The 16,399-nt window shown below is 40.1% G+C and overlaps 1 pseudogene; it reads left to right on the forward strand.

The window, feature by feature from the left end:
• Positions 1-203: 203 nt before the first annotated feature.
• Positions 204-3,119, forward strand: LOC147497036 (uncharacterized; annotated as a pseudogene).
• Positions 3,120-16,399: the final 13,280 nt, after the last annotated feature.

Below are 16,399 nucleotides of genomic sequence, written 5' to 3' on the forward strand. Positions count from 1 at the left end.
TCTTTTTATCCGCTTCAAGCCTTCAACCAGGTATTTCACTATTTCTTCTTATGTTTTTTTCTTAAATCCATCTCGATCTTTTTTTTTAAATGATAAGAAAATAGAATGAAATAAAATAAAAACTTATGACATAACTTTTGCTTGAAGAACAAAGTAATCATAATTTCGTCAACTTCTGCATTTTTTCAGGTGTTTAACTAAACATGAGTGCTGATGGCAATGGCTGCAATGCTAGTAATGTGGGGGATGGTAGTGGTAATGGAGGGGAGAATAGCAGTAAGAAAACTGATGTGGGATGGAAGTATGGCTTTTTAAAAGATAAGAACAATTCAAACGATGTGACATGCGTATTCTGCAACAAAACTAGTAAGGGTGGAATTTACCGTCACAAACTGCATCTTGTTGGAGGAGGTGCACGCCAAGTGACTGGATGTAAAGAAGTGTCAGCAGCCGTGAGAAAAGAAATTCAGGAATTTATAGATACAAAGAAAATGGCTAAATCATACTCGTCTACTTCAAGTGCGTTTGATCCTTTTGATCGTGATGTGTTAGGGGACGATATCGATTTAGATGAAGTGGTTAATTTGGGGGATGGTGTTTCTGGCAGTAGTTCAAAAAAACGAAAAGGTACAATGGATGCTTTTGTTATTCGAAAAGTGGACAGTAATTGAAAGAAAGCGAAAGTAAGACAGACTACTATTGATGAGGCATTGGATCCGGGAAAAGTTGAATATGCTATTCAATGCATAGCTAGGTGGTTTTACCAAGCGGGTATCGCCTTTAATGCCGCTAGGTTTGAGAGCTTCAAAGTCATGATTGAAGCTGTTGGGCAATGCCCTGGAATGAAACCTCCAAGTTACCATGACTTGAGAGTTCCTTTGCTGAAAAAAGAGGTGGAGAACACGGGTAAAATGTTGGAAGCAAATAAAAAGGAGTGGGAAACGACAGGTTGTTCACTTATGTATGATGGATGGACTAATCGAAGGGAATATATCATTGGTCAATTTCTTGGTGAATAGCCCTAAGGGAACAATGTTCTTAGAGTCAATTGATACTTCGTCATTTTCGAAGACTGGCTTTAAAGTGTTTGAGATGGTGAGCAACGTGATTGAGAGGATTGGACCAAAGAATGTCATACAAATCGTGAATGACAACGCCTCAAGCTATGTATTAGTTGGTATGTTAATCTAGTTTAGTTATTTAATACATATTATTGACATTGCACTTTTAAATATAATATTTCTACATGCATGCTTGTATTTATTTTTTTAATTATTTGTAAATTGTGGTAGGAAAACATCTGGAAGCCCATTTCCCTCATTTGTTTTGGACTCTGTGTGCGGCACATTGCCTTGATCTTACTTTGGAAGATATTGGAAAAATGCCAGATGTGTTGAACATCATAAAGAAGTCAATTAAGTTGAGTGGGTACCTCTACAACCACCTCAAAGCACTAGACATGATGAGGTTCTTTACACAAGAAAGGGAGCTGCTTAGGCCTGCCAAAACAAGATTTGCAACTTCATTTTTGACCCTCGGAAGCATACACAAGCAAAAGGGGAATTTGAGAAAGATGTTCACTTCAGAAAAATGGGATTTACATAAGGCAGCATTGAACAAAAAAAAAAAAAAAAAAAAAAGTCAAAGAAGTGGAACAGATTGTTTTGTCAGAGTACTATTGGAATGGCATTGTTTATGCTCTCAAGTTGACTTCTCTACTAGTTAAAGTCCTCCGAATGGCAGACAACGAGAAGAAACCCTCTATGGGGTATATGTATGGGGCGATGGAAAGGGCTAAGGATGTAATCAAGGTATCATTCAATAACGACAATGACAAGTATGATGCTGCTTTTGAAATCATAGATAAGAGATGGAATTGCCAACTCTATAAGCCATTGCATGTTGCTGCCCACTTGCTAAACCCGGAGTTTTTTTACAGCAATCTTGATAAAATTGAGGAAGATGCAGTAATCGGTAAAGGCATTCTTACTTGCATTGAAAAGCTAGTGCCTTCCATAAGTGAGCAGGTTTCGATTACGAACGATCAATTACCAATGTACAAGAGAGCTGCAGGCCTATTTGGGAGTAACTTGGCAGTTATAAATCAAACAAAAGTAGCACCAGGTATGCTATTTCTTAATATTTTATATGTTATAATGAGTTCAATATGTTAGATACCTAGATCATGTTATTGTACAAGCTTAAAGAATCAAATGACTTATATATAATTACTAATTTGTTTTATACCCTTTATTTTATTTTATTTCACTTTTAAATATAGCTGAATGGTGGAGAGCATACGGGCAAAGTACTAAAGAACTGCGAAGACTTGCAATACGCATACTTAGCTTAACAACTAGTGCTTGCGGTTGTGAACGTAATTGGAGCATATTTGAACATGTAAGTAGCATACTAATATTAGTTATTACTAATGTGACCCATCAAATGTTTGTTGTTTCAATGCTATTCCTATCACATGACATATAGTTTGCTGATCACTATCAAATCAATGTGGTTAAGTGTCGAGGTTCATGGCTTTTTAATGAATTAAATTGGTTTTTACTTTTTAAATGAATGCATCAAATTTATGGTGTTGCGTATTGACTTGCATTTCTTTTGGGAATTAATAGATTCACTCCAAGAAAAGGAATAAGTTGGAGCAAACAAAGTTGAATGATTTGGTGTTTGTTAAGTACAACCAAAGCTTGGTGGACCGTTACAATATTAGGGACGTCGTTGATCCTATTTCACTTACAGAGTTGATTGAAGAGTCTAATGAGTGGATCACCAGAGAACTATATGTTGATCCCAAAGATAAAGTGCATGATGGTGCTGGCTCACTGCCAGGGGATGTGGAAATGGCTAGTGGCCTATTTGAGGCATCTAATTCTATGCCAAATGTACCACAAGCATTGGCATCAACTAGTGAAGGCAGAAGCAAATGTACCACAAGCTCTGCACCAAGTTCTTTTGTGTTCACTCTTAGAGATGAAGAAGACGAAGAAGAAGAAGCAATGACCGAAGAAGTTGACTTAATTGAAAGTGATAAAGAAGCGGACCAAGAAGACGGAGAGATGAATGTGCTGGAGGATGATATTCAATTTGATGATGAGTATTAGACTATTAGTTATGTTTTTTAGTTAGGTTATCAGTTGAAATTTAAGACCATAGCACTTGAATCTCTTTTGTTTGTTTAGTGTTTGACATTTTGAAACTTTGAACAAGTGCTGTAACTAGCATGATAATCAGATCTTGGATTTTTGGAACTTTGAACAAGTGTTGTAACTTCATATATCTCATTCTACGTGGTGCCTTTTTGTATTTGAAAACTCATGCATCTGAGTTCGCGATCTTCAAATCATGTTGAAGGTTGCTTGTGATAATTGTACTTAAATGCTTTTATCTGCAGCAAGGAAAGGCCTGGACAGTACGAGAGCCATACTGCATTCACAATTTCACATTACCAGGCCTATCTCGAGTCGTCTCTGGCATCGATGTCTTTGAAGTTTGATCAATTGATCCTAAGTTCAACATTGTTGCACCTGGTGCCGACCAAACTGTTTATTTTCCCTACACACAAAAACAGATGCGATTAACCTCATTTCATCCTGCCATTGAAGATTTACTCTACAATAAATAGGCCAAGAGCTTTTTTTTTATTGTTTTTCTATTTTTTTAGTATTGTGCGCCTCACTTCAATCAGGCGCGCCCTGCGCCTTGCGACTAAGGCACGAAGAAGGTGTTGCGCCTTAGGTGCGCCTTAAAGCCTTGACTACACTGCTACAGACTATGATTACCTAAAGTGCAAACACTTTCCAGCCAGCTTGAAGAACAGAGCACTAGACTGGTTTTACACGCTCACCCCCGATTCAATCAACAACTTCGACAAGCTGGCTGAGTCGTTCGCAGCGGATTTCGTCCACAACAGGAAGAAACAAGCCGACCTGGACTCCTTGTTTCAACTTAAGCAAGCACATGGCGAGACAATTTGTGCTTTCCTAGGACGTTTCAAGAAGGAGCTCCTATCAATGGATCCAGGTCTCAAAGACAACTTTGCAACTTCTGCATTCACCAACGCCCTTTTGGACGACTCCGGCCTAGCAGGGTCTCTGATGTGCAACAAGCCAGAACGCTTAGACGACCTATACCACAAATTGACAAGTACATTAAGTACGAAGAATGGATGGCCCAGCGTAAGGGCAACGAAGTCCTCGCAGTAAGCGATAAGTGAGGACCTAAAGAAAACAATTACTACTCTGGTAACAACAACAACAAAGGCTCCTACTCCCACAAGCCCTCATACACCAAAAGAGAATTCTCCAACTTCTCTAAGACGCCAAGCCATATCCTGAAGAAGATATATACAGAACCATACTTCAAGCCCAACATCAACAAAGTTATAGCAATCCAAGGACGTCCATACTGCCACTTCCACAAACTCCAACACCATGACACAGATGAATGTTGGAGCCTCAAGCACTATGTCCAAGACTTAGTCGAAGAGGGACAATTGAAAGAGTTCCTGCCAAAAAGCGACCTTAGGCATAAGCTAAATGCCAATCGCAACAAAAGCAGGAGCCGGAGCCATGAACGACCTGCTCGCTGAAGGAGCAGAAGTAGAACAACCCGACGATCTAAATCTCCAGGTTGGTTGAGGCACAACAGGAGACAACACCCCTCAGAACACGACGAGGAAAAAGTAATCAACATGATTATAGACACCTCCAACAATGACACCTCAAGTCATGAAAAGCGCAGACGAATATAAGCGCTGCAAGAAATCTACCACCTCTCCCACAAAGCTGAAGTCATCACTCATACCAGCTCCCAATCAACGACCTCTATAGCATTTATGGAGGAAGATCTCGACAAGGTGTGCCTACCCCACAATGATGCCCTAGTAGTGCACGTTAAAATCAATGGGTGGACAGTCAAAAGGGTTATCATCGATCCAGGCAGCTCCTGCGACATCCTCTTCTATCAAACCTACAAGGATATTCACCTGCCAAACTCGGTGATGATAGAATCAAATGCACCACTCTATGGATTCAACGGAGACTACACAGATGCCATTGGAGATGTCATCTTACCAGTCTCCATTGGAGAAAAAGAGGACATGGTCAAGACCTCAACACGTTTAAGAGTAATTGATGTCAAGTCGTCCTACACTGCCATCCTAGGACGTAGGTAGATTCACAAGATCCAAGCAGTCCTATCCACTTTACACCAAGTGCTACGATTCCCCGGACCCCGAGGCATCATGGAACTCAGGAGCAACCAACTAGAAGCTCATCGATGCAATCAAGTCAGCGCAACAGCCACGGCCAAAACTCAGGTCATCCAAGACAAAGACGTCCCAAAGCTGCAAGATCCTCAAGAATCCAGCTCACAAGCACTAGGTACGGGCAAGCTCAAAGAGAAGCAAGCACAAATCGAGCTTGGAGAAAAAGTCAATTTGGGCACAAATGATGACCCTAAGTTTGTTTATGTAGGGGCTGATTTAGAACCCAAGCTCAAGGAGCAACTTGTCAAATTTCTATCTCTCAATAAAGATGTTTTTGCTTGGTCGTATATCGATATGCCTGGAATCGACCCACAGGTCGCTTGCCACAAATTAAATGTAGATCCAACTATAAAGCCTATCAAACAACAACCTCATAAACTGGCACTCAAATTTCAAAAAGCCATCAATGAAGAGATAGAAAAGCTGAAAAATGTTGGATTCATTAGAGAAGTCGAGTACCCAACCTAGCTAGCTATCATCGTAGCCGTTCCTAAGAAGAACAACCAGGTACGACTCTGTATAGACTTCACAAACGTCAACAAACACTGCCCAAAGGACATCTTCCCCCTACCAAGGATTGATATTCTGGTAGATCAAACTTGCGAACATGAACTTCTATCGTTTATGGACGCATACAGCGGGTGCAATCAGATACCACTTGTAGAAGAAGATCAGGAAAAGACGTCCTTCATAACCGAACAAGGAACATTTTGCTATAACGTCCTACCATTCGGCTTGAAGAACGCTGGTGCGACCTACCAAAGACTAGTCACAAAGATGTTCAAAGACTTGCTAGGAGACACTATAGAAGTCTACATAGACGACATGGTAGTCAAAAGCGAAAAGGCTAGTGATCACATATCTCACCTACAAGAAGCTTTTGAAAGGTTGCGCCAAAACAAGATGAAGCTCAAATTCCTAGGATACCTCATTTAACAAAGACACATTGAAGAAAACCCATAACAAATATGAGCTCTCCTTGAAATGTCAGAACCAACTACAAAGCAACAAATCCACAAGTTGTCTAGCATGGTTTTAGCCCTCAACAGATTCATCTCACGGGCATCTAACAAGTGCAGACCATTTTTACAAATACTCAAGAAAGGCGCAACATCCACATGGACAGACGAGTGCCACAAAGCTTTCAACGACCTGAAAGCTTACTCATCAACTCTGCCCGTCCTGTCCAAACCAAATGAAGGAGAAACACTGGGGCTTTACCTTGCAACTACAGACTTTGCCATCAGCTCGGTCCTCTTTCGAGAAAGCGAGGGAGTCGAAAAACCAGTCTACTTCACTAGCAAGACATTGGCAGATGCAGAAAATCATTACTCAGCAATGGAGAAAACAATGTTGTTTTTGTTGTACTCCGCTCGAAAGTTCTAACCTTACTTTCAAGCTCACAGCATCAAAGTCATAACAGATGTACCCATCAAGCAAGTCTTGAGTTCTAAAAACAAAATGGCCCGCATGGCCAAATGGGCTATAGAACTCGGCGAACACCACATTGAATTTGTTCCCAGAACGTCTCACAAAGGTCAGGTCGTTGCTGATTTCCTAGCAGACTTCCCCGTCGAAGATGTCAACTAGGAACTCGAGCCCATCACTTCACTTCATCAACCAACCACCCCAGACACATGGCACCTCTACGTAGATGGAGCGTGCAACAACAACGGTAGTAGACTGGGGGCTGTGTTAACTTCACCAGAAGAAACTCAGCTACAAAATTCAATCAAGATCGATTTCACAACATCCAATAATAAAGCGGAATATGAAGCATTAATCACAAGCCTCCTCATGGCACAACAACTACAAGTCCAAAAGCTCAAAACTTACAGTGATTCGTAGCTAATCATCAAGAAGATCACCAAAAAGTATGTGGCAAACGGAGCAAACTTAGCTAAGTACGCTCAGGTCATCAACTCGTTCAAAACATTCTCCTTGGAACATATTCCTCGGGAAGATAACAGACATGCAGACAGCCTGGCTTTCTTAGCCTTGAAAACCCAAGAAGCATGTCCCAACACAGTATACATTGACATCCTAGATAGGCCCGCCTACTAGCACAAAAATGTCAATAGCCTCACAGACTTCCAGCCTTCATCCGTAGAAGAGATCACTTAATCTTGGATAGGCCCATTTTTTAAATTCATCATACATGGCGAGCTCCCTATAGAGGCAAAGAGTGCTCGTGCAATACAATTTCGAGCTCCCAGATACACCGTGATCAACGGACGATTGTTCCATAATTCCGCCGAATACGGTGCATAACTCTAAGTGAAGGCCAGCTCATCTTTGAAGAAATTCACAAAGGCGAGTGTGGCAACCATGCAGGTGCAAGATCTCTAGCTCACAAAGCAATCGCCCAGGGATATTATTGGCTAGGCATGCACATCGAAGAAAAGAAATATGTTCTCAAATGCCACCAATGTCAAATATTTGGACACAACCATCTAAGTCCAGCACGAGAGTTGATCAACATAGCCAGCCCATAGCTTTTTCTTATGTGGGGGCTAGACATCATGGGACCATTCATCCCACAAAAAAAAACATATCTCAAATATGTCCTAGCAGCCATAGATTACTTCACCGAATTGGTGGAAACCATCTCACTGGTCCAAGTCAAGGAAGTCCACATCATCAACTTCATATAGACCAATATCATCACAAGATTTGGTCTACCCCACACCCTTGTCATGGACAATGGGACACAATTTGCTGGCACACAAGTCAAGGCATTTCTACAAAAATAGAGCATCACTCAAGCATTTTCTACACCTATATATGTACAAAGCAATGGCCAAGCAGAGGCCACGAACAAATCCATCAAAGAAAATCTCCAAAAGAAGTTAGAAAGCAAGAAATGTCAATGGCCAGAACAACTTGAGAACATTCTATGGGCATACAGAACAACTGTCAGAGCCAATACCAATGAATCTCCATTCACACTTTGCTTTGGAATAGAGGCAGCCATACCATTGATAAAAGGTAAAATGATAGTTTTACCTATGAATAAGTAACGAGACTCAAACGCAAGTAAAACTAAAACTATTTTACGCTTAATATATCAAAGTTTTTCTACTCTCGTTATCGTTCTATATATATTTAGAGTAGAGAATTCATTCCATTCCTAGTTCTTTAAAATTAACGTTAACTATGATTATCAGTCTATCAAAATCAATGAGAGTAATGATTGAATTATACTACGATGAGAAACTACTAATCAATATATGAATAACAAAATTACGGAATTCAACTATTAACTTGATACGATGATAAGGAATTAGGGGGGATTGATTCCACCTTAACTCGACTTAATTTACTAATGAAGAATCGTGGTAATCTGAATTGAAATGCTTTTGCATAACAATTGAGTCTTCATAATCCCTAGTTGTTCATGGTAATATCTACCAACTAACAACTATCATGTGAAACAATCAAACTCATTCTCATGGTGAACTAATTGTTTTCTAGAATGGAATGGATTATTACGTCTATTTTACGCTAATCGAAATCAAGTTTTCATCAAGGCTTTTTCAACCCCCTCTAATGGAGGTTTAGCCTAGAATCATTACACTATCACTTCTCAAACAAGAACACATAGAACAACCCATTATTGGATAAAAGATTAACTTATAAATCTAATTTGAACAATAATAATGATGATTCCAAATGAATTAAAACAAGATTTAAAACTAAATTAGCACTAAGATTATGAATACTAATTATCAATGGAGACAAACTAATTATGAATTTAAGACAACTAAATCTAAATAAGAATTGAATCAATAATCTAAATTGAAATGAAGAACTACTACTTATTAAAAAACTAAAATCTGATTCTAAATAAGAATCTACTTGTTCTAACTAACTAATTGAATGTAAAATTACTAGATCTAAAAATTATTGGCTAATGGCTAACTAAAAACTAGATTGCTTAAGAGCTAAGTCTTGTGTCTTCAAATGGAGAAGACAAGATCCACTTTTTCGTGCATGGGCTGAGGAGCTATGTTTTGGGCCGAAAAATCGAGCCCAAAACCCAATTTCTTCAGTCCATAGAAGCCTTTTTAGCTAGATTTGACTTCAACAGACTTTTCGTCCACTTCTGCTCCTCTGATTGGGTCAAAGCTTGGACCGTTGGAAATATCCTTCTAAGCCGGTCGTTTTGACATGAGGTAGGCCCAATTCCGAGGTCTGAGTCCAAAGATATGGCCTTCGGAAGTTCTGCTGACTTTTGTGCGTTGTTTCTGCTCGCGTTGACTTTACACTTTTCAGCTTTGACCGGGCATTAAAAAGGCTTTTTCTCCTTGAATCTTGGCCTTTAATCACAGAACTTCTTAGCAACCAACCCTTGTTCCTTTATCTCGCCAAAGTGACATATTTCTGCACATAAACGACTCCAATGCCTGAAATACATAAAAACATGTAATTAGCATTAACTCTTATTTATTACTCACATAGTTGGTCTAAAAGTATTATTGTTAAGGGGTTAAAACTACTGTTTTGGGCTCTTATCAACCATCAGAGCTTACAATCACAACCACACGTTCTGACATCGTCGAATCAGGAGAAAACGACAACATCTTAGCCAAAAAAGTCGACCTCTTAGAAGAGCGAAGGGAAGCAGCTGCAATATCTTTAGCTCGGTACCACCAAACGATCCAACGATCTTACAATAAGAAGGTCGTCCTAAGATCTTTTCAAGCTGGCGACTTAGTCTTTAAAAAGACTTTAGCACCAACCAAACTTGACCAAACTTGGGAAGGACCATACATAGTTGACAAAGTTGTTGGAAATAGAGCTTACTGGATCAAAACTCAGCTTGGTGATATGCTTCCCCGACCTTGGAATATAGCTCTCCTCAAGCACTTTTACCAATAATTTATCTCTAGATGCACCAATCAATTGAATGAAATTTCATTAGCATTTGACGTATGAATGTTATCTTTGCCTTACATGAATACTGCACATCTTGCATGCACTAACCTATCTAGGATATCACAATATCTGACTCTGGCACCAATGCCAGAATTGAGCTCAACCTAACTATAATTGCCACGCAGTGGCTAATTATCAGCCAAATTCAATCAAAGGTCCCCCAAAAGGACCACAATCAACTTAACACCAACGTCAGGGTTAAGCATGATTCAACTGTAATTGCCACTCAAATACCAATTATCAGACAAATACAATCCAGGGGACCCCCAAAAGGACCCCAATTCAACTTAAGGCCCTCAAAAGGCTTAAGTCGGACTCAACTATAATGGCTATTCAACGACTAATTACCTATCAAAAATCAATAAAAGATTCCCCCAGAAGGAACGACTCAATCACTACATACACCTAAAGACACAAGGAAGCCTAGGTGCAAACTAAGTGCATATATTAGGTCATACACAAACACTGATGACCTACAATCGCCAGACGATCTAACAAAGTTCAACAGGACGTCGAGTCTACAACCATACAACACAGGTCATTGAACAACAAATCAAAAAGCAATAAAAACAATCACATGCATGCAAACTTCAAACACAATCTCAACAAGTAAGCAATTTAAATATTTCTACTTAAATACAAGTTTGGTTAGATACTAGAGGCCCCCAGGTTATCCCGAAAAAATGACCTCAGCATTCCCATAAAAAATAGAAGTATCAGTATCAATCACAAAAGAGAATATTGTTTAAACACTTCATCCACCATCACTCAAAATCACAAAGAAGAGCCTATCAGAGGACACAGGGAAGATTCTCCACATTTAAAAGATCTAGATGGCAGCCCTCTTCACCAACAAGACCACTTGCTGGATTACCACTTGCATTCACGACTTCTGTGGCAGCATCTTCACTTGGCTGAGCAGCTGGAGCAGCACTCGGGTCGGTTGGCAAGTCAGGTCATATACTAACATCTACAACAACACTTTCCACAACTACTGTTACAACCCCACTTTCGACTGACCTCTTGAGGGTTTTGTACTTATGTTCTAGCTTCATGTAATCATCCACTAGAACGTAGACATCACCACTCTCTACCAGGTTGACCAGTTTGTTGTATTCATTCTGAGCTCGCTCAGCAACAGCCTGCACATTTTTGCACTCCGCAACCCAATTCTCGACCTCCACCCTGGAAGCGTCAAGAGACGGCTGCAACAAGGCAACCCTACTAGCCAAGTCCCTGACCTGAGCCCTCACCCCCCCCCCCCCCCTCCCCCAACCCAACTTCAGCACGCTCCACCTCTTGCACCACCAGTCGCTTGTCATAGTCTCCTTGTATAAGTAAGAGAAAGTTGCCATCTCCTTTAGCTTCCTATACATGGCCAGGACCTGACAAACAACAAAATTAGTCACAAAGCAATAAATCAAAGCATAAAGCAAAAGCTCAGGTCGGAGGGACACTTACAAAGCAGATGGAGCGATCCATATCTTTCAGGTTCGCCTCCAAGTCCTTTCTCGTCTCCAGCTGGTGCCTATCTCCATCCAAGGCAATGCTCTCCAGCAACTAGTGAAGACTTGAAGCTGCAGTCCTTGTTCTTCACTAGCTTTCTCAACCCACTCACTAGGTCGTAGTAGTTGACCACCCTATCCAAGATGTCAGACTCAGTAGCCTTGTCACCTAGGGTCACACTCTCCGACCCCCTTGCACTTTTGGGCAGTTGGCTCAGTCTCACTAGCCTTCTTCTTGCCCCGGGCATCAGCCACATCAACAACCAACTCCTTCAGATTCATCTTCTTTAAAGGAACCTGACCTGAAGAAGTACGACCTTCCCCCGCACTAGGTCGTTCCTCAGACTCAGTTCGGGTCATCTTCACCCCCTCAGGCTCAACCACTTAAGAGCGCCTCTTCAACTGAGGCCTCTGGAAAGGAGCAGGAGCATCACCACGACCAGCTCGGTCACCTTCACCCCCTCATAACGACTTGAAGCAGAACGGCTATCAGCAGCTCCTCCAGCCGTTCTCACTCCAAAAATAGGTGCCTTCCTTTGGCTCTCCCTCTCCATCCTAGTGTCTGAGCTAGAATCAGAGATATCAAGAACAAGCTTACGAGCCCTCTTTTTCTGCTCAACTTTCTTCTTGTTAATCTTCGCACCAGCTCGTCTCTTGAAGTAGTGTGCAACCTCCCCCAACAAAGATGCTTCTTTTCTAAAGTCAACCTAACAAACTCTTCAATCACCCCTGTGGACGTACGATTCCAAACTACGACCTCTGCAAAACAAACAAACATCAGAACGTCATCATATCAAACTTATAACCAAAACAAACGACCTTCAACCTACAACCTACAACCTACAACTTACAACATAAAAACAACCCACATCAAATAAACGACCTACCACTAGTCATCACACTACGATTCTCCACCTCATACCCAGGAGGACAATAATTCCCCACAATCAACAAAGGCCTACGCCACCACTCCTCTTTACTCACACCAACAATCACCAGTAACTTACCCCTCATCACTTGAAAACCAAAATTCAAACCAGAAGATATTTTTATAATGCTCCAGCACGTCAGACAAACAGATGTTATAACCTCTGAGTCTCAACAAATCCAGCATGCCGAGCACCTTCCAACTATTACCCACAAATTGTAAAGGTAGCTTACCACAAAAGTTCAGAAAGTCCAAAGTCAAATGTGAGAACGGCAACCTCAACCCAGCCTTCAATTGACCATACATAATTACAACCCCACCGTCTCGAGGCACATAATCACAGCCAAACACATTCTGCTAACCGCTCAGGTCGTATATCATCAGGTTTGGGCTATCATTCCTAAACTCCCTTCTCAAATCCCTAAAGTTATCCCACACCGACCTAGACACCGCCACATCAGTCATCGTCTCCAATGAAAAAGACGATGATGCCTCACCTCCACTACGTGCCCTAGCACCATCATCACCATCACTTACAGTTCCCTCTCTCCACTGATCAATCTCCACTTCCCCACTCAAACTATCACTAGTAATCGACATTGCAATAACAAAAGAAGCAAATTTTAAAGTTCAAAAGACGCACCTGAAGAAGAAAACTCGAAAAGTTTTTGCTTTCTCTCTTTTTTTCTCTGCTTTCTTGACTCTTGTTAGTAGAATGAGAAATGAGAAGCCACCACCAGACCATAAACCCTTCAGATGCACAAACCTTGAAAAAGACAAAATATTTTGTTTTCCCACACAACACAATCATCACTCGCCAACAAACCACTGTGATTTTGGGCCCATAGGTCAGATCCAACAATTCCCGCACATTTTTTAAACCAAACAAAGCCCGTTGTGCAACATGTGTTGAACACTTTATTCTATTTTTTACTTTTTACAACACAACTGTCCAAAGAATAAATAAAATAAAGGGGGTTGTGTAAGTACCCTCCGTTCTATGCTCATGTCACTACAACACACGTGTCCACACCAGGTTGTATCTCCACCAGTTCGTACCACTTGACCAGCATGTAATAACGACCTAAACTCAGGTCGTTCCAAATTTCAAGTACAGCCATATATGGAAGCAAATCTTCTAGCCTAATCCTGGAGCTTAGTCAACGCACCATTCAAGGAGACATTTACTTTATAACATCAGGAGTAATGGCGAATCATCAAGATAGCACACAAGGTGAATCTACACATGATAACGGCTTGGAACAAATAAGGAAAGTCAGCTCAGACATCTATAAGTAGAGAGAGATGAACTACGTAAAGCTTGATTCAAGTTTACCCCGAGAAACTTGATACGTAGGCAACTCTTGTCCTAAGAAAGAGTGCAACCACTTCATATCAATCCCAACCTCATGTCGTAGGTCCAAAGATACTAAACCTCTACAACGTTGAAGAAGATGGATATATGAACATGGATGTTCTAAGACCGTAACTTTGCTTGTTTTCAGATTAGGTTTAATAAAGGATGTTTGGATTGAGGGAGTGATTGATGAAATCCGAATGTCTATCACAGAATCTACACGAATACCGTCTTTTGAAGATACAAAAACTCGAGTTAAATCTACACTTCCAAGTGAACCTCAACAAAGAGTTGGAAGGTGTATTTTGCTTTCACTTTCTTATCGTAGACAATTATGCTTTTATAATTTGGTTAGATTTTCGTTAATTTATATCGATTTGTTATAAAACCATGGCAGGTTTCAATTGATGTGCTACAAGTTTTTGTGGGACAATTTAGTCAATAATAACTTCCCTGCAAGCCAGTTCTTCAAGCACTTTGACTTGGATTCTCAATATATATTACCCAAAGAAATCCAAGAGCGAGCTGCTCCTTTATTCGAAGCCAAGGTTAGAAACACATTGTCTAAGTCTCAGGCGCAATACGTCCACCTGATTTGGTAAATGATGTGTTAGTATCCTTTTGTATGCTTCTCAAAATTTTGTTAAAAAATAATAAGTGAGCCTAAGACTCTAGAAGGATTTATATTGAATTAGTAAATCCTCCAGGCACAGAGACACTTCACACTTGCATGGTTTTTTTTGGGTTGAGGCTGACCTTACCAGTTTCATTAAAACAAAGCAAAAAGTTTACAATCCTCCTTAAGAGTATGATCATTAGAGGAAGATTCAATAACAAAGAAGCATATGTGATCCATCTGATCCCAGATGGAGGTTTAGTCTATACTGGCACAAAACTCACCTAAAAAGTTGCATAGCTTGTTAAATCACCCTTAATATGATCTTTTTAGTCACAAGGACATCTGTTAAACAAGGAGCATTTGCCCGCTTTTAGACTGAAGCATTTTGCAAACCAAGAAAGATCCTTGTAAATGAAATGGTGGAACGAATTGAAGTTGAGTTCCTTAAAGATGAAAAACCTTCCATTCTCCTTTGGACATGAGTTTTTTTTAACACACACATGCACGTCTCTGTTTTCTTAAACGGAGTGTAATATTCCTCTCGTTTCTCATGTGCAGACCCTTGAAGATTTAGTGGATGTCTTTGCCAACACATGCTTCACATGGCCTCAATCGCATGACCAACTTCTGTTGAGGTAATGAACATATATTAAGATCTATATCAATTTAGTCTTAATACTTTGAAAACATCAATCAAAAGCAAAAATATAGGATCTCAATCTCTTATTTATTTTCCATTATTGTCTTTACTGTCAGTAAACTTCGTTAATTACTCAACCAAACTAAAAAATTCCTCAATTTGCAACACATAGATTTGCATTTTAGAGCATCTTTAGGTGAGATATTATCCTACCATCAAACACAAAATTTCCAATAATTTGGTGTTTTTTCATCTTCAGGAGAGACATATGTTGATGAAATCACCAAAAAAACACCAAACCAAACACCAAATCGACCAAAATTTGGTTCCAGCTTTGGTGCCGTATCGAATCTCTCTCGCGGTTTTTCTAACACCGCATGGGCTTGGCCTTCTATGGCGTAGTTTTGCAAAAACTGCACGGTTTTTCCAACACCGTGTGCTCTCAATGAAAAAACGGGCAAAAAACGGCTATATTTTTCTTTCACTATAAATTGAAGCACTCACACAATAGGTTTTACACTCACTTCTTTTCTCTACTATCTACTCTAAACCACAATAAATAGTGAAGAGCCAAAAACAAAATCTAGAGGGGGTTCATGGATACAAGAAGAAGATGTTGCTATCACCAATAGTTGGCTACAAGTTAGTCAAGATGGTGTAGTAGGAAATGAGCAAAAGTCAAACGAATTTTGGAGTATGATTCTAAATGCATTTCATGCAAATCTAGGAAGAGTGACCGAACGCAACTTCACAGGCATGAAACACCGTTGGACTCTCATTCAAGCTAATATCAACAAGTTCCATGCTATTTTTTTCTAAGATTCAAACATCTCCTCCAAGTGGCTATAATGACAATATGATTGTAAGTATTTACTTTTTATTTGTTATTTTGATTCATAAATACATTTTTCAATTCTAATTTAGTTTTTTCTTAATTGGTAGGTTGAGGAAGCAATAAATGCATATGGGATGCATAATGGGGGTTTGGAAGTGGATGCAATGCTATAATATGGTGAAAGACTCACCCAAATGGAAGAGACTACAATTGAGAAATGAATTGCGACCCACCAAAAAGTCGAAGTCAAACAGTGGAGAAGGAGGTTCATCAGTTCCAATATCAATTGCGAC

The sequence above is a fragment of the Coptis chinensis genome, chromosome 5 (genome assembly GCF_015680905.1).
Source record: "Coptis chinensis isolate HL-2020 chromosome 5, ASM1568090v1, whole genome shotgun sequence".
Lineage (NCBI taxonomy): Eukaryota > Viridiplantae > Streptophyta > Magnoliopsida > Ranunculales > Ranunculaceae > Coptis > Coptis chinensis.